This window comes from Centroberyx affinis, unplaced genomic scaffold (assembly GCF_046629955.1).
Source record: "Centroberyx affinis isolate AG114_WGS23_722 - 3 ecotype Tasmania unplaced genomic scaffold, CSIRO-AGI_Caff_v1 ptg003995l_1, whole genome shotgun sequence".
Classification (NCBI taxonomy): Eukaryota; Metazoa; Chordata; class Actinopteri; order Beryciformes; family Berycidae; genus Centroberyx; species Centroberyx affinis.
This window is the reverse complement of record NW_027281809.1, coordinates 14098-37500: the sequence shown is the minus strand read 5'-3', so window position 1 is coordinate 37500 and position 23403 is coordinate 14098. Positions and strand designations below refer to the sequence as shown.

The following is a 23403-nucleotide window of genomic DNA, read 5'->3' as shown; positions in this document are numbered from 1 at the left end:
CAACCAGCTGATTCAGGCCAAAATATCCATGGAGTCGAAGATGAAGGAGACGCAGGAGCGGCTGGAGGACGAGGAGGAGATGAGCGCCACGCTGATGTCCAAGAAACGCGTGCTGGAGGAAGAGGTGACGTGCCTGAAGAGAGACGTGGACGACCTGGAGATCACTCTGGCTAAAGTGGAGAAAGACAGGCATGGAGTGGAGAACAAGGTACGTGCACTAACTACCGTATATCACTATAAGTTACCTTATTTTAACCCTAAGTCAAACTGGTTAAAGCATTTCCCTGGCTAAAGTGGAAAAGAGAGACGTGGAGTGGAGAATAAGGAGGTTTACCTAGTTCTGTACCATTTAGTCCACTGATAAGCCTAACTTTAACTACTGTATATCACTACATGTTACCTTACTTTAACCTCAATACTTCATACTGCTTAAAGATCTACCCTGGAAACAATCTCGGAACCCATCGTCTATCGGTCTGACACCGATTAGACTCTGGGGGCGACGGCCAATATTTCGGGGTTTCCGGTGTAGCCAGCGGACATCCGGGCCAAGACTTCCTCTTCCGTGCGCCGGTCATTGTTTACAGTCCGATTAGCAACTCGAGACGCGAGAATGGAGCTGGAGTTGAGAGACGACGTCTCATATGCAGATATCTGTTTATAGAGATTAGCCGAAATGTCGTCTGGACCTAAAACACCTACAGAAAGTATCGATGTTTGTGTTTTGTGTGGAAAAATGTTCGACTCTCGCGTTTCAAGTTCCTAATCGGACTGTAAACAATGACCGGTGCACAGAAGAGAGTCTAATCTTCATCACACCGATAGATGATGGGTTCCGAGATTGCCCTGGAAACTATGAAACTTGCTTCACACATCCAGCTGTCCTTACAATTCCACTGATGGCCTGATGGGGGTGCTATGATGAAAAGTCACAATTTTTAACTCAAATGTGCAATCACAGACATGTGGAAGAGGACTGGGGCCACATGGTAAAAATGAATTTGAGCTCTGAGATTTATTTAAAGAGTAACTGAACCCCAAACCCAAATTTGTGGTGAAGCCTGACATCTACTGGTGAAAAGAAGGATACTGAACTGGCCATCTGCTATTGGCTGGTCTTTGTGCTGGGTGATGTCACCTTCTATAGAGTACAACAGGTGGTGACATCACCTGGCACAAAGACCAGCCAATAGCAGATGGCCAGTTCAGTATCCTACTTTTCACCAGTAGATGTCAGGCTTCACCACAGATTTGGGTTTGGGGTTCAGTTACTCTTTAAATTCACATTTCTGACTTTTTCTCAGAATTCTGAGATTACTCTCACAACTGGCCCTAATCCTCTGTACAGACACCATTGTCTGATTTTGACTAAACGTAGAGGGGTGATCATGTTGCACTGTGTTCTGGCATGTTTGTTTTATATAATGGGGGCGCTGGGTGTCCTGCTGGTTCAGTTGCCTAAGACACGCTGCAACATCCCAGGGTCAAATCCGGCCTTGGACCTTTGTCATGTTATCCCCTCTCTCTCCCCACTCTCCTGTCTCTCTCTACTGTCCAATAAAGCAGAAATGCAATAAAAATAAAAAAAAAAGGTCACAATTCATACAAAGTCTGTGGGTCTGTGTTGTCCCAGGTGAAGAACCTGTCCCAGGAGATGTGTGTGTTGGACGAGTCGATCGCCTCCCTGAGCAGAGAGAAGTCGGCCCTGCAGGAGGCTCACCAGCAGGCTCTGACCGACCTTCAGGCCCAGGAGGACAAGGTCAACATGCTGGCCAAGGCCAAGGCCCGGCTGGAGCAGCAAGTCGACAACGTGAGGATGAGAACATGTCTGATTACACTGTCTGTCTGTCTGTCTGTCTGTCTGTCTGTCTGTCTGTCTGTCTGTCTGTCTGTCTGTCTCTCTGGTGGAAGACAATCTCCCGTCTCCAATTAATTCAAAACGCTGCTGCCAGGCTCTTGACTAATTCTGGGAGACGGGAACATGTTTCACCTATCCTCGCTTCTCTCCATTGGTTGCCTGTGAGTTTTAGAATTGATTTTAAGATTTTACTGATAACGTTTAAGGCCTTACAGGGTCAGGCTCCTAGCTACATTTTGGATATGCTGGTTCCCTATGAGCCACAACGCAGCCTGAGATCTTCGTCTATTCATTACTTGTTGCTTGTTTTCCCTTGTTCGGTTTTTATTGTAACTGTTATACTGTTTGTATTGTAACCCCCCTTCCTCCCTGCAGGTGGAAGGCTCCCTGGAGCAGGAGAAGAAGTTGCGGATGGAGCTGGAGCGAATCAAGCGGAAGCTGGAGGGGGATCTGAAGCTGTCCATGGAGTCGGTGAGGGACCTGGAGAACGAGAAGCAGCAGCTGGAGGAGAAGCTGAAGAAGTATGAAACAAACTCACAGTACATGATGAGCAGTGACCGGCTTGGCATTTAGGGAAGGAAACATGAAAAAAAAAAAATAGAGCGAAATTGACTCACTCACAGGATTAAAACCTGGGATCTCTGGCATGACGAACCTTTGAAGCTAAACTCAAAGTGATTCAGTCATCAGGCTGCACATGCTCAGTAGAGTTGTTGGCATTTCTGGGACTGACTAACCAACTGACAATGACTCACACTAGCTGCTGGTCACAGCTAACAAGGCATTTGAAAGATTTCTCCATTAGGACTAGGGCTGAACAATTAATCGAAATTTTATCGAAATCACAATATGGCCTACTGCAATTTTCAAATCGCAGGAGGCGCAATATTTGTTAAAGGCGAAATGTGTCAAAATATTATTTAAAATGAAATATTGTGGTGCTGCAGAGATGTCCTGGCCTACACATCATATTCTACAGACTTAAGAAAACATCTTTGTTTGGTACAGATCCCCGCAAAAATCACACCATAATCATTTTAATACGTTTTTCAATGAAAATGAGAATAATGATGTAAAAATTATCATTCCCTCTAATATCGCAAATCATATCACAATTGCAATATCAGTCAAAATAATCGCAATTAGATATTTTTTCAAAATCGTTCAGCCCTAATTAGGATTTAGCAAAAAAAAAAGTGAATTTGAAATTGAATTACAAAAATTGTGTTTCAGCATTAACATTCATCACTGAAACTGATGGGTTCCCACGAGTCACGAGAAATATTTACAAATATCATATTATAAAAAGAATATTTACCAGCAGTAGTATAATAAATCTCTGACCATCTATATTTTTTCTCACCCTTTCCCTCTCTGTTGTTTTGACATTATCTCTCTCTCTCTTTCTCTCTCTCTATCTCTCCTCTCCCTCCCTCTCTCTCTCTGTCTCTCTCTCTCCCTCTCTCTTTCTCTCTATCTCTCCTCTCCCTCTCTTCCTCTCTCCCTCTCCTCTTTCTCTCTGTCTCTTGTCTCGGTCTACCTCTCTCTCTCTCTCTCTGTCCCTCTATCTCTCCTCTCTATCTATCTATCTATCTATCTATCTATCTATCTATCTATCTATCTATCTATCTACATGAAGAAAAGACTTTGAGTTGGGTCAGGTTCATCTGAAGGTGGAGGATGAACAGAATCTGGTGGCTCAGCTGCAGAAGAAGATCAAGGAGTTTCAGGTTGGTACACGAGTCTCTAGTCTCGCCTCCTTTTTCCGTCACATGAGCCGTTCTGCTGTAACAGCGGCGTGTCCCTGTCCCGGTCGCCCCGGCAGACTCGTATCGAGGAGCTGGAGGAGGCGCTGGAGGCGGAGCGGCTGTGGCGGACCAAGGCGGAGCGGCAGAGGAACGACGTGGCCAGAGAGCTGGAGGAGCTGGGGGAGAAGCTGGAGGAGGCGGGAGGAGCCTCTGCTGCTCAGATCGCTCTCAACAGGTCATCTGGGGACACTTTCAAATTCTTCTAATCACATTATTTTAAGGCTTTGCATGACCAGTGTAGGGGAAAAATAAGCTTCACCCTTGTGGGTCAAAATGAATGAGCAAAGGTTGAAGAGTCTTCCGTGGATTCTTTATTCAGACATGCATGGTTCAGTTCAGTGTTACAGATAAGCAACAAAGAAGTGACAAAGAAAGGAGTGGAGAGGATTCACTTATATAGATCTGAGTAAACAACAACATAAATCTCGGCATAAAGCCAAACCCACAGTTCAGGTTTCTTGACTCAAAGCCAAAAACCTCACTTAATATGGGACACACGGAAACACACATAAACAAAGCATGAACTATTATTCACCTATAAGAACACTCAAAATCATTTCATAACTATATATAGCACACGTGCACGCATACATGCACTGATTACCTCACCATGGTATGTGGAGAAAAAAAAGTGTGTTACCGTATTTCCTCTAATAGTGGCCGGGTCTCCGACAGAGCGACAGAGTGAGCTATAGAGCTGCTGGTCGCAACTAAAAACAACAGTGGGTACCGGTAAACTTGTCAATTACCGTAATTATCGGTAATGTGTTGCAGTAACGGCTACCTAACGAACCCCAACAGAAACAGATCAGAAAACAAGGAGGCTTTGTACTAAAATATGAGCAAACATACTTATCAAACAGAGGGAATTAGAAATAAAGGCCTGTCTCTAATATAAGCCTGCTTCCAATAAAGGCCTGGGACCCTCTGCAGCTGAGGGAAATAAAGGCCTGGGCCAATATTAGAGGAAATATGGTAATCAGATAAAAAAACACAGTATTCATTTTATTTCTTACACCAGGCACCTGAGTACATCACTGAATTGCTTCATCCATATCAGACCACAAGGCCCCACAGGTCTTCAAACCAAGGTCTCTTGGCTGTCCACCATCCAGACCGAAGTCAAAGGTTGATTAAGTGTTTGCAGTCTTGGCACAGAGACTGGAACAGTCTGCCTCCCATTGTTAGATTGTCTGAATCTGTTTATTTATCACGTCTCAAAACACATTTTTACGGTTTGGCTTTTAAAGGTATAATATGTAACATTTCCGCATTAAAATTTCTAAAAACGACTAGACCTATGTCATATATTTTTTTGAGTTGTGTACTTACATTATCCCAAATGTTTCCAACAACTGTGACCGTAACCCCCGCAACAGGAAGCGGGAGGCGGACTTCCTGAAGATGCGGCGGGAGCTGGAGGAGGCGGGGCTTCACCACGAGGCGACGGCCGCCACCCTGAGGAAGAAGCACTCGGACAGCGTGGCGGAGCTGGGCGAGCAGATCGACGGGCTGCAGAGAGCCAAGCAGAAGCTGGAGAAGGAGAAGGCGGAGTTCAGGATGGAGGCGGACGACCTGGCCTCCACCCTGGAGCAGCTCTCCAGGTCCAAGGTACAGGAGCATGAGCTTCAGGAAAAAACCCTAAAACACTTTAAATGATGGACTTTTCATCCCAGGCTTCATTCAGTAGTTAGTTGTGTTTTTCTTCTTGGTGGATAACTGGCCAATCGTAGACGAGGTGACGTCACCTCCAGATGTTTCCAGCAGCTGCAATGGACCCACTGAGCAATTTTACGTTGATTAGACATTTAAAACACGTCTAAATGGCCCATAGCCGTCTAGGCTAAATGAAGTTTAAATGGGGTTGAAAAGTGAAAGTTTATTAGATGTCTATACATAGACAATATTATCCTGGGCTATATGAGAGCTACGCATAGACGCAATGTTGAAATTACTTCTTGTGCTCAGATAATTATCTTGTAGGCTAGTCTACAGGACTTCTCTGGTGCATATTTTTGGTATTTACAGATGTTTATTCATTGCAATAATGTATTAACTGCTTGGTCTAAAATAGGTCTATACATAGCCGTAATGATCCTGGGCTATATGAGAGCTAAAGCATAGATGCAACGTTGAAATCACGTCTTTTGCTCAGTGGGGAGGTTGATACGAGAAAATGGGCCTCATGCAGCAACATTCTCTTAAATTTCTCTTATATTTTCTCTTAATTTTCTGTTAAGAGAAAAAATAAGAGAAGTCAACTCCAGATGCACCAAACGTTCTTAACCATCCAAATCTGCTCTTACCCAGGTGTGCTGAATGATGAATCCCACTTGATCATAAATTGGAGGCGCGTGGCCGATTGTTTGTTATTAGCATAGGTAACGCCCCCTAAACACCATATAAGGGCGGGTGTTGTGCCGTGTGCAAATACTCTGGCACATGGCCAAGAATTGGAGACTCTGTGTAAGGCCTGGATGGCCAAAGCATCTCAGAGCAGCATGTCAGCCGTTCAGAAGCTGAACACACGCAATATCATCCAAGGGTTTTTATCGTCTTAATTGGGATCAGTGGACCAATAGTATTTCTTTAGCCCACAAATTTAATAATCCAATCATTATAATTACTCTAAAACATATAATAATCTAAATTTGATTATATGATATTCATGCGTTTTTTTATGTTCCTCAAATTTAAAACTTATGTTTCCTTGCGTTGGACAAACAATTTGTGGACTGTGAAAACGAGATGTTTTCTTCTTATCTTGGTAAGAGTCTCTTGACCACTCGTAAAATTTTCTCTCACCTAAGAGAAGAGCAAAAATCTGAAAACACTGGTGAATCCCAGAAATCAATGTCTACTAACAAAATAAGAACAAATCGTGGATACGAACAAAAAGAAGAGAAAATTTGTTCGTATATCACTTCCTGTATGAGGCCCAGTGTTTCAGGATGTAAAACCTCAGCGGTAAACGTCAGGTTTTGGTGTCAGTCCCTCAGAATCAAAGAGCGAGGGCTTCTTTCTAGAGCCGCCATTTTGCACCGAGAGACGTTCAACAATCATACAGGGAGAAATCCATCGGAGAAGAGGAGAGAGACCAATTTCTCCACCACAGGAGCAGGAGAGAAGAATGCACTGCAGCAGAGAGACAGGATGGGGTTTCAGTAAAAGGGGAAACTCACTTTTTCTAGACTGTAAAAATTCTGATTGATTGATTCTTTGGCTCAACTCAGCCAATGAGATGTTTGTAGAACTGAAACTCTAATCCCCAGAATGGAGCAGGAACAGAGCGTTATTGATCTATTGATCTGTGATGGGATGTATTGATCTGTGCTGTGTGCAGGTTGGAGTGGAGAAGATGTGCAGAGTGTATGAAGACCAGCTGAACGAGAGCAGGAACAGAGCCGAGGAGCTGCAGAGGCAACTGGCTGAAGTCTCTTCTCAGAAAGCAAGAGCGGTCACTGAGACTGGTAGGACACACACACACACACACACACACACACACACACACACACACACACACACACACACACACAGACAAACACACACACACACACACACAACAGCATCAGACTCAAAAGTCTCTTCCCAGCTCTTTATTTCTTGCTCTACATCCAATCAACTTTCTTCTTCTCTCTCTCTTTCTCTCTCTCTCCCCCTCACTCCCTCTGTGTCTCTCTCTCACTCTCTTTCTCTCTCTATATATATATATATATATCGCTCTCTCTGTCTCTCTCTCTCTCACTCTCTCTCCCCCCTCTCTCTCTTTCTCACTTTCTCTTTCTCTCTCTCACTCTCTCCCTCTCTCTCCCTCTCTCTCTCTCTCCCTCTTTCTCACTCTCTTTCTCTCTCACACTCTTTCTCTCTCCCCCCCCACTCTCTTTCTCTCTGTCTCTTTCCCCCTCTCTCTGTCTCTCTCTCACTCTTTCTCTCTCTCTCCCTCTCTCTCTCTCTCTCACTCTCTTTCTCTCTCTTTCACTCTCTCTCTCTCTCTCTCTCTCTCTCTCCCTCTCTCTCTCTCAGCTGAGTACAGCCGTCGTCTGGAGGAACGGGACGCTCTGATTGGTCAGCTCCAGCGCTCTAAGACGGGACTTTGCCAGAACACTGATGACCTGAAGAGGCAGCTGGAGGAAGACAGCAAAGTAAATCTGAACCCTGAAACTTTATTTAAGCTTTAAAATAATCTTCTTTGTGTTTAAAGACTTGAGACTTGACTTGACTTGGGTTCTGGTGACTTGGGACTTGACTCTGACTTTACTCTGATGACTTGAAAAGGTTTCTAAAGTCTTGACTTGAGATCTTGTGTTTGTGTAAATGACTCAGATTGAAAGTGATGAGATTTGTTCCAGCAGACGACTGAATTTAAATTCTGTTTTCTGAATTTGTATGGAATGATTGAATTTATTGAAGTTGAAACTGATTATAGAAATCAAACTCATGATGCTCTTACCAAGTTTTTATCCTATTAAAACCATATTGCATTGAAAAGTCCTAGATATTTAGTTTTCTTTAAGATATTAAATTGATACTGGACTCTTGATTTGTTCTGACTTGACTTGCTGTTCTACATTTAGACTTGAGACTTGACATTAATGACTTGGACTTGACTTGGTAATCTACATTTAGACTTGTGCCTCAAGACTTGAGACTGACTTGGGACTCGAGCAAAGTTGACTTGGTCACACCTCTGCCTGCCATTGATTGTCACATATCACCCCCCCCCCCTTCTCTCGCCTCTTTCCTGTCTCTCTCTACTGGATTCCAATAAAGCGTTAATGCCCTGTGTGTGTGTGTGTGTGTGTGTGTGTGTGTGTGTGTGTGTGTGTGTGTGTGTGTGCAGGCGCGGGTGGCCCTGGCCCACGCGGTGCAGGCGTCGCGTCACGACTGCAGCATGCTCAGAGAGCAGTTTGAGGAGGAGCAGGAGGCGAAGGCGGAGCTGCAGAGAGCGCTGTCCAACGCCAACAGCCAGGTGGCGCAGTGGAGAGCCAAGTACGAGACGGACGCCGTGCTGCGGATCGAGGAGCTGGAGGACGCCAAGTGAGACGTGACTGCTGCTGACACTACTATCACTACTGCTATTAGTGATGCTGCTGTCACTATAAAATGTTATTAACTCTAATGGTGCGTTTTCACAGGTTCCGTCATTTCCACGCGTCTTCTATGGAAGCTCCGGTGAAATGCATTCTGGTAGCGCCACAGCGAGTTTCCATAGGCGGTGCGTCACATTGGCCGCTCCACATTTGCATAAAGTTGAGGTCTGGTCTACTTTATACGGAAGCGTAATGCATTCACTTGAGAAAAAAAAATTTGGCCTGTTTTTCTGAATTAACAAGATAATTATCTCAGAATTCAGAGAAAAGTTTTCATGGAAAAAATAATAATTCTGCTCTGTTTTTCTGAATTAATGAGATATCTCAAAATCCCAAGAGAAGCTCTCATTCCTACTTGAGAGCTCGATTTCATGGAAGCAAACATGTTCTGCCTGTTTAGTTTAATCCAGTTTTATTTTGCTTTTGGTTTGAAACATTGGGAGATACTCGTGTCTTTAAGTAATATAGATGGTTTTGTTATTAGTTTGTCGACTTTGCGCAGGCACCTCAGGACTTTGCGTTTTTTTTCCCCATGAAAACTTTTCTCAGAATTCTGAGATAATTATCTTGTTAATTCAGAAAAAAAAGTGCAAAAATTTTTTTCTCACGTGAATGCATTACACTTCCGTAACTTTATGCAAATCCGACTGGAATCCGGTATCCCGACCCTCGTGAACAAACTGTTAATCTGCTGTAGAGTGAACATGAATCAGGATCCAGCAGCTGCACAGCACTCGCCTCAAATATTTTCAGAAACAGATTTTGGTGGACTGTTTAGGCGAAATAAGAGAAAGTTTCTGAGCAAGCCGTCATGTTTTTCCAATTTGAAAACCGAAGACAGAAACCAAGGACCGCCTAACGAGCAGTGTGTTCGACCAATCAGGAGCAGCCTTCAGTCCATGACAGATGAAACTAACGAGGCTGCAAACCTTCCTGTTTACACGCAACTACTTTTCATCCAAAGTGTGAAATAAACCTAGGAAGACGTTACACTGGATTTTAACGTTTGGGAAGAATTTGTGTTTATGTTTAAGAGAAAGAGATCACCTGTCAATCATCTATCTGGACTCCGCCTAGTTTATTTCAGTGACATGCCCATCAAGTGGCCGATATTGGGAAGCAGCTCAATCCCTCTGTTCAATAACACTCCTGTGAAAACCATCAGCCTGATGCTTGATGCATCTCACTGCAAGGCTTTTTGAAATGTGTTTGATGTTTTTTGACTGTTTAGATTGTTTACTGTCTGTTATATTTTTCCTTTAACTCCCATTTTTTTACTTTGAATCTGTTCCTGTGGGCCAGCATCCCACTAATACCGGTGTGCGTTTCAATCTATTTTCAAGATATTTTTCCTTTAAGCCTTGTGCAACTCTTCATAACAAAGTATTTTGTGTTTAAAGCGTTATATAAATAAAGTTGACTTGACTTAACTAACCTAATCCTAACAAATATGAGTCAGACGCTCTTCAGCGGATGCAGAGCTCCAAGAAGCAAAGCTAGCTACCTGTTGTTGTTGTTGTTGTTGTTGTTGTTCATTATGGTTGTTGTTGTTTGTAGGAAGAAGCTGATAGTCAGACTTCAGACGGTTGAGGAAGCTGTTGAAGCGTCTCAGGCCAAATGTTCGTCTCTGGAGAAAACCAAACTGCGTCTGCAGACGGAGATTGAAGACCTGATGGTGGAGCTGGAGCGCTCCAACTCTGCAGCGCTCGCTCTTGACAAGAAGCAACGCAACTTTGACAAGGTCAGACAGAAATACAAACTACCGTATTTCCTCTAATAGTGGCCGATAGTCAATTAAAAGCCGGGTCTCCGATAATGTCCGGGGCCGTGGTCGACATGAACAAATAAAGGTCGGCCCCAAATACAGGCCGGGGAAAAAAACAAAGGAAAAAACAACGGTGGATACCGGTAAACTCCTGGTGCCTGTTATATAATGTAACTGTAGTTTGTAGTAACGTACAAGTGCCACAAGATGGCAGTAGCTACATTTGAAGTACCATATGGGACCCGTCACTGACACTTACACCCGTGCAAGTCTCAGTGACTGAATTTTCCATAACACCCATGCCACAACACAGAGAGCGAACATGGCACCCACCAGACGGAAATTTGATGACAAATTCAAAGAGAGAATTTTGCAGTATGCAGAGGAAAATTCAGGAGAGAAAGCTGCAAGGCACTTTGACATTGACCCGCTCGGCCGGAGGAAGTCTCTGGAGCGTGTCGTTGTCGATTACCGTAATTATCGGTAATGCGTCGCAGTAACAAAAAAACGGCTACCTAACGAACCCCAACAGAAGCAGATCAGAAAACAAGGAGGCTTCGTACTAAAATATGAGAAAATATACTTATCAAACAGAGGGAATTAGAAATAAAGGCCTGTCTCTAATATAAGCCTGCTTCCAATAAAGGCCTGGTACCCTCTGCAGCTGAGGTCAATAAAGGCCCGGGCCAATATTAGAGGAAATACGGTAACCTGACACAGTCCAGATCAGGTCAGAAACTAACACCAAACAGTCTACTTTACCAGACTCTTGGCAGCCAAAACAATCATCTGGAGGTCCTAGTCTATTCTCAGAATCTATTTGGCTGGTAAATGAGTGAAAGTAGAGATTGTTGACATTTTGGATTTGGGACACACAGTGTCACTTTCCAATATAACATTGCAAACTCCATTCTTGAATGGAGTTCACCTGGATGCCTTTGTTAAGAGTGTGTGTGTGTGTGTGTGTTTGCTGCAGCTGCTGAGTGACTGGAGGCTGAAGTTCGAGGAGAGCCAGACGGAGCTGGAGTCGTCTCAGAGAGAGTCCCGCAGTCTGAGCACAGAGCTGTTCAAACTGAAGAACTGCTACGAAGAAGCTCTGGACCACCTGGAGACGGTCAAACGAGAAAACAGAAACCTGCAAGGTACTCTCCCTCTATCTCTCTCTCTCTAATTGATTGATTGATTGATTGACTGATTGCACAGCTATGCTCTTTGTCCTGGACTACAAACTTTCTGGTCGGAAGTTTTTAGGGTTCTGCTTGAGTCTCAATTGGAACCTGACCCAATTCTAATCATATTGGGAGTGTCTGACATATCAGGGACACTGCGGAGAGCCCAACAAAGCTTTCTGTCATATGGTCTTATCACGGCAAAAAAAAATAATTCTAATGTTTTGGAAGAAGAAAGACGCCCCAACTATCAAACTCTGACACCTTGCACTTTGAAAAGATAAGGTTTTTATTGAAAGACAAACTAACGGAATTCGATAAGATTTGGAACCCTTTTACTCGCTTTCTTGAGAAGATAGATGAGTGATAGTTCAAGCATTTAGTTGGATACTACCCTGAGCAGCTGTGGGGTGGGGTGGGGTGGGAATTCTATACTTTTTGTCCTGTTTTGAATGTATGCCTATTCCTTTAGTTTATCTTGATCATATCTTTTCTCTGTCCAATGTGATTAATGTTAATATTTGTAAAAACTGAGCTTTCCTTTAACACATGTAAATTTTCTGTATGTGAATGCTCTTGAATAAAAACACTTTTGACCAGATTGATTGACTGATTGACTGCTTACCTGTTGTCCGTGTGTTTCATCCAGAGGAGATAGTGGACCTGACGGAGCAGATCGGTCACGGAGGGAAGACCATCAATGAGCTGGAGAGGATGAAGAAGATGCTGCATGTGGAGAAGAGTGACATCAGAGCGGCTCTGGAGGAGGCAGAGGTAACTGACCTGACCCCCTGCTGAGGTGAACGCATGTATGTGTGTGTAATTATTACTATGACTTTGTATTCCTATCATTATTATTATTGTGTGTTCCAGGGAACTCTGGAGCATGAGGAGAGTAAGACCATAAGAGTCCAGATGGAGCTGCAGCAGCTAAGAGCTGAGATCGACCGGAAGATCTCAGAGAAAGACGAAGAGATCGACAATCTCAGGTACCGAGAGACACCAACTCACCAAACCTTAAAGAACCCAGAAACAGCATCTCTACTTCCTTGATTTGATGTATTTCCTGTTGAAAAAGGATGTTGGGGCAGGACATAACGCGGTGAGGGATCATTCAAAAGTCTAAACCAATTGGAATATGAGTCACGGAGAGAAAGGCAGTTTTATCTGATGGGAGGATTGTTAAAAAATCAGATAGTTTTATTGGTTAGAAATGTATATTTACGCCTACTAGTGCAGCATGATGTCACCAGTGCTGGAAGATGTACTCAGATCTTTTACTTAATTAAAAGCCACAGTAGCCAGCCACAGAAATACCACAGTATAAAAATACTCTGTTACAAGTAAAAGTCCTGCATTCAAAATGTTACTTAAGTAAAAGTACAAAAGTATTAGCATCAAAATGTACTTAAAGCAACAAAAGTAAAAGTACTCATTATGCAGAATGGCCCATTTCAGAATAATACAGTATATATTATATTATTGAATTATAATTATTAATGCATTAATGTGTAAGCATCACTTTAATGTTGCAGCTGGAAAAGGTGGGGCTGATTTCCACTTCTTTATATACTGCTGGGTAGCTTACAATAATCTATAATAATACATCACAATTTATTAGTTGATTATATTTTGTATTAATAATCTGAATCTGCAAAGTAACTAGTAACTTAAGTTATCAAATAAAGGTAGTGGAGTAAAAAGTGCAATATTTCCCTCTGAAATGTAGTGGAGTAGAAGTATAAAGTAGCATAAAATGGTAAGACTCAAGTGAAGTATGAGTACCTCAAAATTGTACTGTACAGTATTCGAGTAAAATGTACTTAGTTACTTTCCACCTCTGGATGTCACCATGAAAGATACTCAGTTTTAAAAGTAATGGGAGTTCATTTCATGGGGACTTTAAAACTATCTAGCTGGCTATCAACTAACAAAGAGACTGACAACCAAAAATCTGAAATACATGCAGGATAAGAGGATAAATGGGTCTAGTTGTAACAGCAGTGCTGTCCACCAGGCGGAGCCACCAGCGCTCCCTGGAGGCCATGCAGACCAGCCTGGAGGCGGAGGTCCGTTGCCGTAGCGAAGCGGTTCGTCTGAGGAAGAAGATGGAGTCGGACCTGAACGAGATGGAGCTTCAGCTGGGACACGCCAACAGACACGCTGCCGAGAGCCAGAGGCTCATACGACACCTGCAGACACAGGTACACAATCTAATCCAGACTAGTCTAATCTAGTCTAGTCTAGTCTAATCTAGTCTAATATAATATAATCTGAACTAGTGTAAACACAGACCAACACACCCACTGCCAAGAGACTAACACCTACAGACACAAGTATAGAATATAATCTAGACAAATCTAACCTAGTCTAGTCTAGTCTAATCTAATCTAACCTAACCTAACCTAGTCTAATCTAATCTAGTCTATTCTAAACTAGTGTAAACACAGTCCAACACACCCACTGCCAAGAGACTAACACTAACCCTAATCCACAAATATAGAATATAATCTAGACAAATCTAACCTAACCTAATCTAATATAATCTAATATAATCTAATATAATCTAACCTAGTGTAGTCTAGTCTAGCCTATCTAATCTAATCTAGTCTAACCTAGTCTAGTAGTCTAGTCTAGCCTAACCTAACCCAACCTAGTCTAGTCTAATATAATCTAACCTAACCTAACCTAGTCTAGTCTAGTCTAGTCTAGTCTGATCTAATATAATCTAACCTAGTCTCACCTAACCTAGTCTAGTCTAGTCTAACCTAACCCAACCTAGTCTAGTCTAGTCTAATATAATCTAACCTAGTCTAATCTAACCTAACCTAAACTAGTCTAGTCTAGTCTAGTCTAGTCTAACCTAACCTAGTCTAATCTAACCTAGTCTAGTCTAGTCTAATATAACCTAATCTAGTCTAGTCTAATCTAATCTAATCTACTCTACCCCAGTCTAGTGTGCACAAAATTTTGCACATGACCATGCAGATCAAAATGTACTGTATTACTTTGTGTTGTAAGATATTTCATCATATTATCACACGCCTCCTGTCTCAGGTTAAAGAGCAGCAGGTGGAGCTTGACGACAAACTCCAGCTGACCAATCAGCTGAAGGAGCAGGTCGTCCTGGTGGAGCGCCGCTGCTCTCTGCTGGCGGCCGAGGAGGAGGAGCTGCGGGCCTTCCTGGAGCAGACGGACCGCGCCCGCAAGATGGCCGAACACGAGCTGGTGGAGGCCGCGGAGAGAGTCAACCTGCTCAACACACAGGTGGGACACACACACACACACACACACACACACACACACACAAATCTCGCAAAATTACAAGTCGTACAAAACTGGGCTGCTCTGTTAGAACTAGCACTGAAAAGTTGCACTCCAGCCTCTCATGGCTCACTATTGAGCAAAGGATTTCCTTAAGCTTGGCCACATTTTTCAGCTGCACCATTAACTCAAAGAGGCCAACATTTCTATTCGACCAAATAGTTTACTGCAATAACAGACATAACCACAACACCAGATTTGCCGGTAACGGTCATATTGTGGTACCCAGCCTAAGGACTAACTCGCTGAAAAAAACTGTCAGTTACAGAGCCATAACAAAATGGAATAATTTACCTTTTAAATATCCGCCTAATAAAAAATAAATCATCCTTCAAAAAGATTATGAAGAGGCATTTATTGGCAGATGACAGACTGAACAGTAGGAGGTAAAACTCTGTACCAGTTTTCAATATTCATGTTCTGCTTCATATGGGTTGTATTATTCTCATTTTAAAAAAAAATATTATCTATATATTGATTTTTAATTAATATTCCACCTAAATGTACGTTTCAGTGTTGACTGGCTTTGAATTGTATGTGAATGGATTTTTTGCATTTTTTTTTATATTCATGTATATTCATGTCATTTAGTGTATATTAATGTAATTTAATGTTTATCATGTAATGTGTTATGTACAGTATGACCCCAGGAAGATTAGCTGATTGCCATGGCATCAGCTAATGGGGATTTTTTTTAAATAAACAAATAAACACACACACACAAAAGCAAAAAAAATGAATTATTCCTAAAGGCTTCAAGCGGCGGCCACACTGATCCATCAGAAAACAGACAGAATTATTGCTGATAGATGTGTGTGTGTTGGTTTGTTCTGAGCGTCAACATGGCAGCAAGGCAGAAGAACAGGAAGCTTTGCTCATAACGGAGCTGCTTGATAGAAAACAGAAGAAACAGACTCTACTGTATAAACTCAATAAGAAACTGATCTGGAAACCTCCGGTCATCCCAACGCTCCACCAGGCGAACTCTGGTTTATCTTTGTTTCGGTCGGACCGTCGTCTCTGTGTTCACCGCTAGTTTCTACAGAACAGACGCAGGAACGATCTGATTGGCTGAACGGACGCTGACGAATCTGTCCGTTCAGAGAAAGTTCAGCTGGTCGAACTTTCAAAACAGACGGAAATCTGACAGACAGACAGACAGATGGATCAGTTTGGCCTTCAGTGCCTTAATCTGTCTAATCATCACATGACAGAAGCTGCAGCTGTTCCATTGATAATAAATAGATCAATAAAAAAGACTGACTTTGTGAATATTTGGAATTTTACGTCCAAATTAACATTAACATCATTAGTTTTTATTTTTATTTCATTTTGACTTTTTGTTTTCAATTTCAGTTTAGTTTTAATTAGTTTTTAAAGCGGGTTTGCTAGTTTAGTTTAGTTTAGTTTTTATTTTTTGAAAATGCTTAGTTTTAGTTTAGTTTTTATTAGTTTCAGTGTTAGTTTTAGTCTTTTTTTGTAATATGGGATATTTGTCAGGGGCGAGATTCAAAAAGGTAAAACAAAAATAAATAAAAAAAATTGGAAGATAGATTTCATATCCACCCAAAATACTAGGCTTATGTATGAAATAAATTGACAAAGATGAAAACTAAAGACATTTTCTCTATAATTTTAGTTTATTTTAGTTAGTTTTGTAAACACACAATACAGTTTCAGTTAGTTATCGTTTTTTTTTTGTAAAGCCTCGTTTTTATTTTTATTTCAGTTAACAAAAATGTTTTTTCACACCTAGATTTCGTTAGTTTTCATTAACGATAATAACCTTGCTGTGGACTGTCAAACATCATGAGGACAACAGCTGCTTTAGACTTTAGAAAAGGGAAAACCCTTTAAGAACATACAGCATCTTGTAGGGCTTAAATATACTGAATATACTGAGGTAAAATATCTTTTTTTTTTTTAATAGACTCCTTCTTATTGATTGATTGATTGATTGATTGATTGATTGATTGATGGCCTGCCTGCAGAACTCTGGTCTGGTGAATCACAAGAAGAAGCTGGAGGCGGATCTGTCTGTGCTGACAGGAGAGGTGGATGAAGCCACAGAGGAGAGCCGCAGTGCTGAGGAGAAAGCCAAGAAGGCCATCACTGATGTCAGTACCTGACTCTGACCTCTGACCTCTGACCCCTGACCTCTGACCCCGGTTTAAACCACTAACCTTGACCAGCTCACAATGAGACAACAAGGCCTCTACTACTCATCCAGTCTCTAAAGCCTTATTCAGACAGGATTACAGGTACAGGTGGGATAATATAATAATTCCTGGAGCATGTTTGTAATTTTCGTCCCATCTGAATCTGCCGTGTCGATAATAATTACAGACTGTGACTGTCAAATTCCAGCCGTTTTCCCTCCTGTAAAATGGCCAGTAAAAGTAACTTAGTTTAACTTCATGTGAAACTCGTCGTGTCTGAATGACATCACTGAGATTGTTGGTGAAAATAGTGTCATTTCTTTTGGGAAAGGACTTACTTACTGTGTGTCACTGCACAGCCTCTGTCCTAAAGCTGATAAACACACAAACATCAGGTGGTAAAATGACTGAGAAAATCCACCAAGCTGCTATTAGTGCCAGTCTAGTGAAGTTACCTGGTAGCTCATGGCAGCTCCATTTGTGTTTTACCTTTCCAGTCAATAGAGCTGGTGTGTAAACTGTGTGTAAGTAAGTAAGTAAGGCTTTATTTATATACCACTTTTTAAAACACACAGTTACAAAGTGCTTCACACACACACAAAAAATATAAACAAATAAATAAATAAAGCAAAATGAATTACAATATAAAACACAGCACAATGAGAAACAGACCAAAATAAAACATACGACAGGGATAGAGCTCTATAAAAAGGCTTGTCTATAAAGATGGGTTTTTAGAAGCCGCTTAAATAGTCCAAAGATTCAGCAAATCTGACAGATTGGGGAAGTTGATTCCAGAGGGTTGGGCCTAAAACTGCAAAGGTGCGGCCACCTTTTGTCTTGCAGTTGGAGCGGGGGATGGATAAAAGGCCGAGATTTGAGGAACGAAGTGGTCGAGAGGCGGAATGAGGAACGAGGAGATCAGAAATGTAACTAGGGGCAAGTCATGTAGGGCCTTATATGTTATCAACAGGATCTTGTAGTTTTTTTTCTGTACTTTGCGATGCAAGAACAGGGGTAATATGGGACCTATGGCTGGTTCTAGTTAATACCCTGGCAGCTGCATTTTGAACCAACTGTAAACGATTTAGAGCAGCTTGACTGAGGCACGAGTAGAGGGAATTGGAATAATCTAGACATTGTGTGTGTGTGTGTGTGTGTGTGTGTGTGTGTGTACCAGGCGGCTCTGATGGCGGAGGAGCTGAAGAAGGAGCAGGACAGCAGCACCATGCTGGAGAGGATGAAGAGAAACATGGAGGCAACAGTGAAAGGTAGAAAAACAACACCGACACTGACTCTGTTTTAAAACCAACATGTATATATAGGAACTGGATGCTGATTCTAACATGTCACCTGCTCAGGTGTGTGTGTCAGAGTCTGTGTTGGTGGCAGGTTTTCCTCACAGTGTCAGTGTGTGTTTAAAGAGCTGCAGGTCAAACTGGATGAAGCGGAGCAGATGGCTCTGAAGGGAGGAAAGAAACAGCTTCATAAAATGGAGATAAGAGTGAGTAAAATCCTCAAGAGTCTAACTAACCCTTAATACTGCCTCTGTGGTTGTCCTGATATGTGACGTTCTCTTTCTCACTCTGTATGGGACAAAACGTTCTCAAGCTTTTAGGCTCGTGACCCTTAAAACGAAGCGTTGCCCAGCTCAGGTGCAGGAACAGCTCAACTAGACGAATGATTTGAACTACTAATTATCAGAGAATTTATTTCACAAGAAGCAAAAATTTGAGAGGGATAAGAAAAAATAGACATGATATTAAATTTGTATAGTAGATTTTTTTTTTCCCGTCCCATAAATAATCTCGCAGAACATGACTTGAGAACATTTCTGAATCGTTAAGAGTCCATTGGCAATTTGAATAGCATGCTTTTCACCAGTAGATGTCAGGCTTTACACAGATTTGGGTTTGGTGTTAAGTGACTCTTTAAAGTATAATACAAATACACTTTTCTAAACTGAAACGTGGGCCAATTTAATCCAAACAAGTAAAAAAATAGTACACAAGTGTACAAAGTTAGTACACCTCTTCTACTTAAGTATACTTTACAAAATACATGTTTTACTACTTGTTTTGTAAGGGACAGACAGCTCTCACTAGGGCAGCAGAAAATCCATAGTAATACTACTAGAATACTATTAATTCATAGTATTCTCATCACCACACATTCATCTTGGTAGGAAAAAAACTGATTGATTGTAATAAATGAACAGGTGATTATAATCAAATGACAGCCACAGCCAATGACCTGTGTATATGGTAAAGCAGCATATAGGTAGGAACTGCGTGTGACATCACGGGAATACTGTGAACAGGATCTAGATAAGGCAGCAGCTGTCTGTCCAGCAGCGGCTCTAACAGGAACCTGCTGTGTGCCGTCAGGTGAGGGATCTGGAGACGGAGCTGATGGTGGAGCAGAAGAAGAGCGAGGAATACCAGAAAGGAGTCCGCCGCTACGAGAGGAAAGTCAAAGAGCTGACGTACCAGGTCGTACCCTCTGCCTTCTGTTGGTTCTGTCTGCCCACTCACATCTTGTAGACCAAAATGTTGTCATGCCACAGACCCCCAAACAGTCCCTTGTTAGGCTCCGTGGACCCCAATTTCTAAGATTTAGTCCCAGGAACCCGTATGAGAAGATTTTAGTTGTTGTTGATTTAACATAGATCCGTAGAACTGTCTGGACATAATAGTGGTGAGAGAGAAACGTATGATTACAATAGACATTCTTATTCATACTCTGGAATAATTTCTAGGGAATTAAGTTATAGGGAAAATACATTATTCTTCATTTTGCTGAGGACCCCCTGGAACCTGCTCAAAGACCCGTAGAACCCCCTCAAGGACCCCACTTTGCTTTGAAATCCTTTGATCTAGCCTCTGCTGGCTCTGTCTGATCCATAGTGGGTCTTTCTATCTTCAAATCTTCAAGGTCCATGGTGGGGTTTTTATTTTCACATCATCTGGTTCAATCTGGTCCATGGTGGGGGTTTCTATTTACATATACCTGGGTTCTACTGGTTCTGTCTGGTCCGTATTGGTTCTTTCTATGTTCATATAATCTGTGGCTTACTGGTTGTTTTTTCTGTCTGTCATTAGTTCTAGTGTTCGATTTGTGTTGATTTCTGCGTTCTATTGGTTCTGCGTTGTATTTCTGTTCTATTGGTTCCGTGTTCTGTTGGTTTGATGTGTTCTGAATTTCATTGGTTCTCTGTTCTCTGTGTTCTATTGGTTCTGTGTTCTGTGTTGCAGTCAGAAGAAGACAGGAAAACCCTGCTGAGGATGCAGGAGCTGATCGACAAGCTGCAGACCAAAGTCAAGAGCTACAAGAGACAAGCTGAGAACTCTGTGAGACTTTATCATTATTATCATTATTATCAGCGGTGGAAGAAGTACTCTGATCCTTTACTTTAGTAAAAGTACCAATACAGCAATGTAAAAAATACTCCATTACAAGTAAAAGTCCTGCACCAAAAATCCTACTTAAGTAAAAGTACATAAGTATTAGCGCAAAATGTAGTTAAAGTATTAAAGTAAAAGTAGTGGTTTGGTCCCTCTGACTGATATTTTATTATATATGACATCATTAGATTATTAATACTGAAGCATCAGTGTGTAAGCAGCATGTTACTGTTGTAGCTGCTGGAGGTGGAGCTAGTTTGAACTACTTTATATACAGTTAGCTAGTTTAGTCCAGTGGTTCCCAACCTAGGGGTCGGGCCCCTCCAAAGGGTCACCGGATAAATCTGAGGGGTCGTGAGATGATTAATGGGAGAGGAAAGTTCTGATACACAAATCTGTTTTCAGTTTTTGGACTTTTTCTCTAATCTTTGATTTTTGCTGAAATATTGGATCATTTGAACATTTATTGAAATGAAAGCATGTGAGGTTTAGAGGGAAAAATCACTATTTGGTGGAGCTGTTAACAACTCATAGACATCTGAAATGTGACCCGACTACACACTGCTTTTTGTAAGACGACAAAAGCCAAAAAGGTTGGAAACCACTGGTTTCATCTTTAACAATGTGTTGTATTTTAAAAGCTTGTTATATTATCCATTGTGTCAAATCCCCATCTGAAAAGTAACTAAAGCTGTCAAATAAATGTAGTGGAGTAGAAAGTACAATATTTCCCTCTGAAATGTAGTGGAGTGGAAGTATAAAGTAGCATCAAATGGAAATACTCAAGTAAAGTACAAGTATCTCAAAATTGTACTTAAGTACAGTACTTGAGTAAATACTACCACTTTCCACCACTGATTATTATTATCAATAAAGTGTATTATGAAGTGTGTGAGCTGTGTGTCCGGTGTGTCTCAGGAGGAGCAGGTCAGCACCAACATGACGCGCTTCAGGAAGATCCAGCACGAGCTGGACGACGCCGAGGAGAGAGCCGACGTCGCCGAGACAACGGTCAACAAGCTGCGGATCCGGACCCGCGAGCAGACCAGCAAGGTCGCCATGGTGAGCCGCGCCGAGTCAGCGTATCAGGAACTGGGAGTCTGGATTTCAAATAGATCTGGTACAACTTCAGGCCAAACTAAGTTCCCTTTGCACACCTGAGTGTTCCACAGACAGGTGTGTGGGAGAGGACTGGAAGGAAAAAGCTCCTGCACACTGTCCACTCACCTCGCAATTAAATGGATTTTACTGGGAACAACATTTCAGTACAAAGACCTTCAGGTTATCAGGAGACGACCTGAGGAAGGTCCAGAGGAGGTAGAAGTACACAAATTCCCAACTCAAGTAAAAGTGCAAATACTAATTTAAAAAAATATACTCTGATAGAAGTTGAAGTACCATTTCAAATCCTTTACTCAAGTCAAAGTATAAAAGTACGTGGACTTAAATTTACTTAAAGTATAAAAGTAAAAGTCGTTCTCTAAAAAATTCATTTCTAATGTTCTAAACTGGTTTTCTGTTGAGCGTTCCTCTGAATCCCAGATGAGAAAGAGTCTGCAGCTCAGATCAGGAACCTGAACCCTAGCAGCTGAATTCACTAACGTTAATTCTCTCTCTCTTGTTGCTTCTCTCTTCTTCCTGTTGCTTCTCTCTCTCTTGTTGCTTCTCTCTCTCTCTTCCTTTCCCTAATTTTTGGTGTCGTTTTGCTGAACAAGCAGCCAATCACATCTGGCTCTTGATCAGCTGCTTCCGGGATGGAAGCCGTCTGATGCTGAACAATTTTTTTTTTTAGAAAATCAGTTGATGATTTCCCGAGTGTAACGAGTCTGTTTTTAAAATGTAGTGAGTAGAAAGTACAGATTTTTCTTTTGAAATGTAGTGAGTAAAAGTAAAAAGTCTTCAGTGAAAGAAAAACTTGAGTAAAGTACAGATACTTGAAAATCTTACTTATGTACAGTAATGAAGTATTTTTACTTAGTTACATCTCACCTCTGGGAAGGTCTTTGTACTGAAACGTTCCTAATGAAATCAATTTAACTGCCGGAGGAAAGAATTCTTCAGGGATCAATAACATTTCTATTAGGAATCACATTGTTAATATGGAACTGAAGCAGTTCAGACTAACTCCATGTTGCTCTGCTGCTCACAGACACACATTTCTCCAGCCAGCATGTCAGCAAGCTGAACTTCTCCATGAAAATGATCACAACTCTAATACTCCATTCTGATTGGCCAGTGAGCAGAACAGCTGTTTCACGTCTCATCATGTCACTCCACAGTCAGTCAGTCTGGTCGATTTTGTCCATTTCTAATCAAACTAACTGGCGACGCCTTGTGGCTAAAACATGTTACTGCAGACAGTCCTGCTGGAAGCTGATGAATCACTTTAGCTTTAATAAAAATCATTTTAAATCAGTATTTCATGTCAAATGATGAATGTCTTCAGTAGGTATCAGAGTGATATACTGCTCTGCTTCACGTCGAGGTCTTGATTCATCCTGTCGCAGCTTATTTTGCAATAATAACTGTCTCCCTGTACATTATCCCTTATATATTCCTATGATTTCCCCAATATCTTCAAAGGATTAGTGTCTATCTGTCTGTCTGTCTGTCTGTCTGTCTGTCTGTCTATCTATCTATCTATCTATCTATCTATCTATCTATCTATCTATATGTCTGTCTGTCTATCTAGTCAACAACATTCCCTGTTTCCCAGCTGATGTTTCTGTCCCTGATCTATTTCTCTCTCTCTCTATCTCTCTCTCTCTCTCTCTCTCTCTCTCTCTCTCCTCTCCTCTCCTCTCCTCTCCTCTCCTCTCCCTCTCT

The 23403-nt window shown here is 41.8% G+C and overlaps 1 pseudogene; it reads left to right on the top strand.

Annotated features, from left to right (window-relative positions):
- LOC139663379 (myosin-7-like) overlaps positions 1 to 21898 on the top strand; it is a 27806-nt pseudogene extending 5908 nt beyond the window's left edge.
- The last annotated feature ends 1505 nt before the right edge of the window (positions 21899 to 23403 follow it).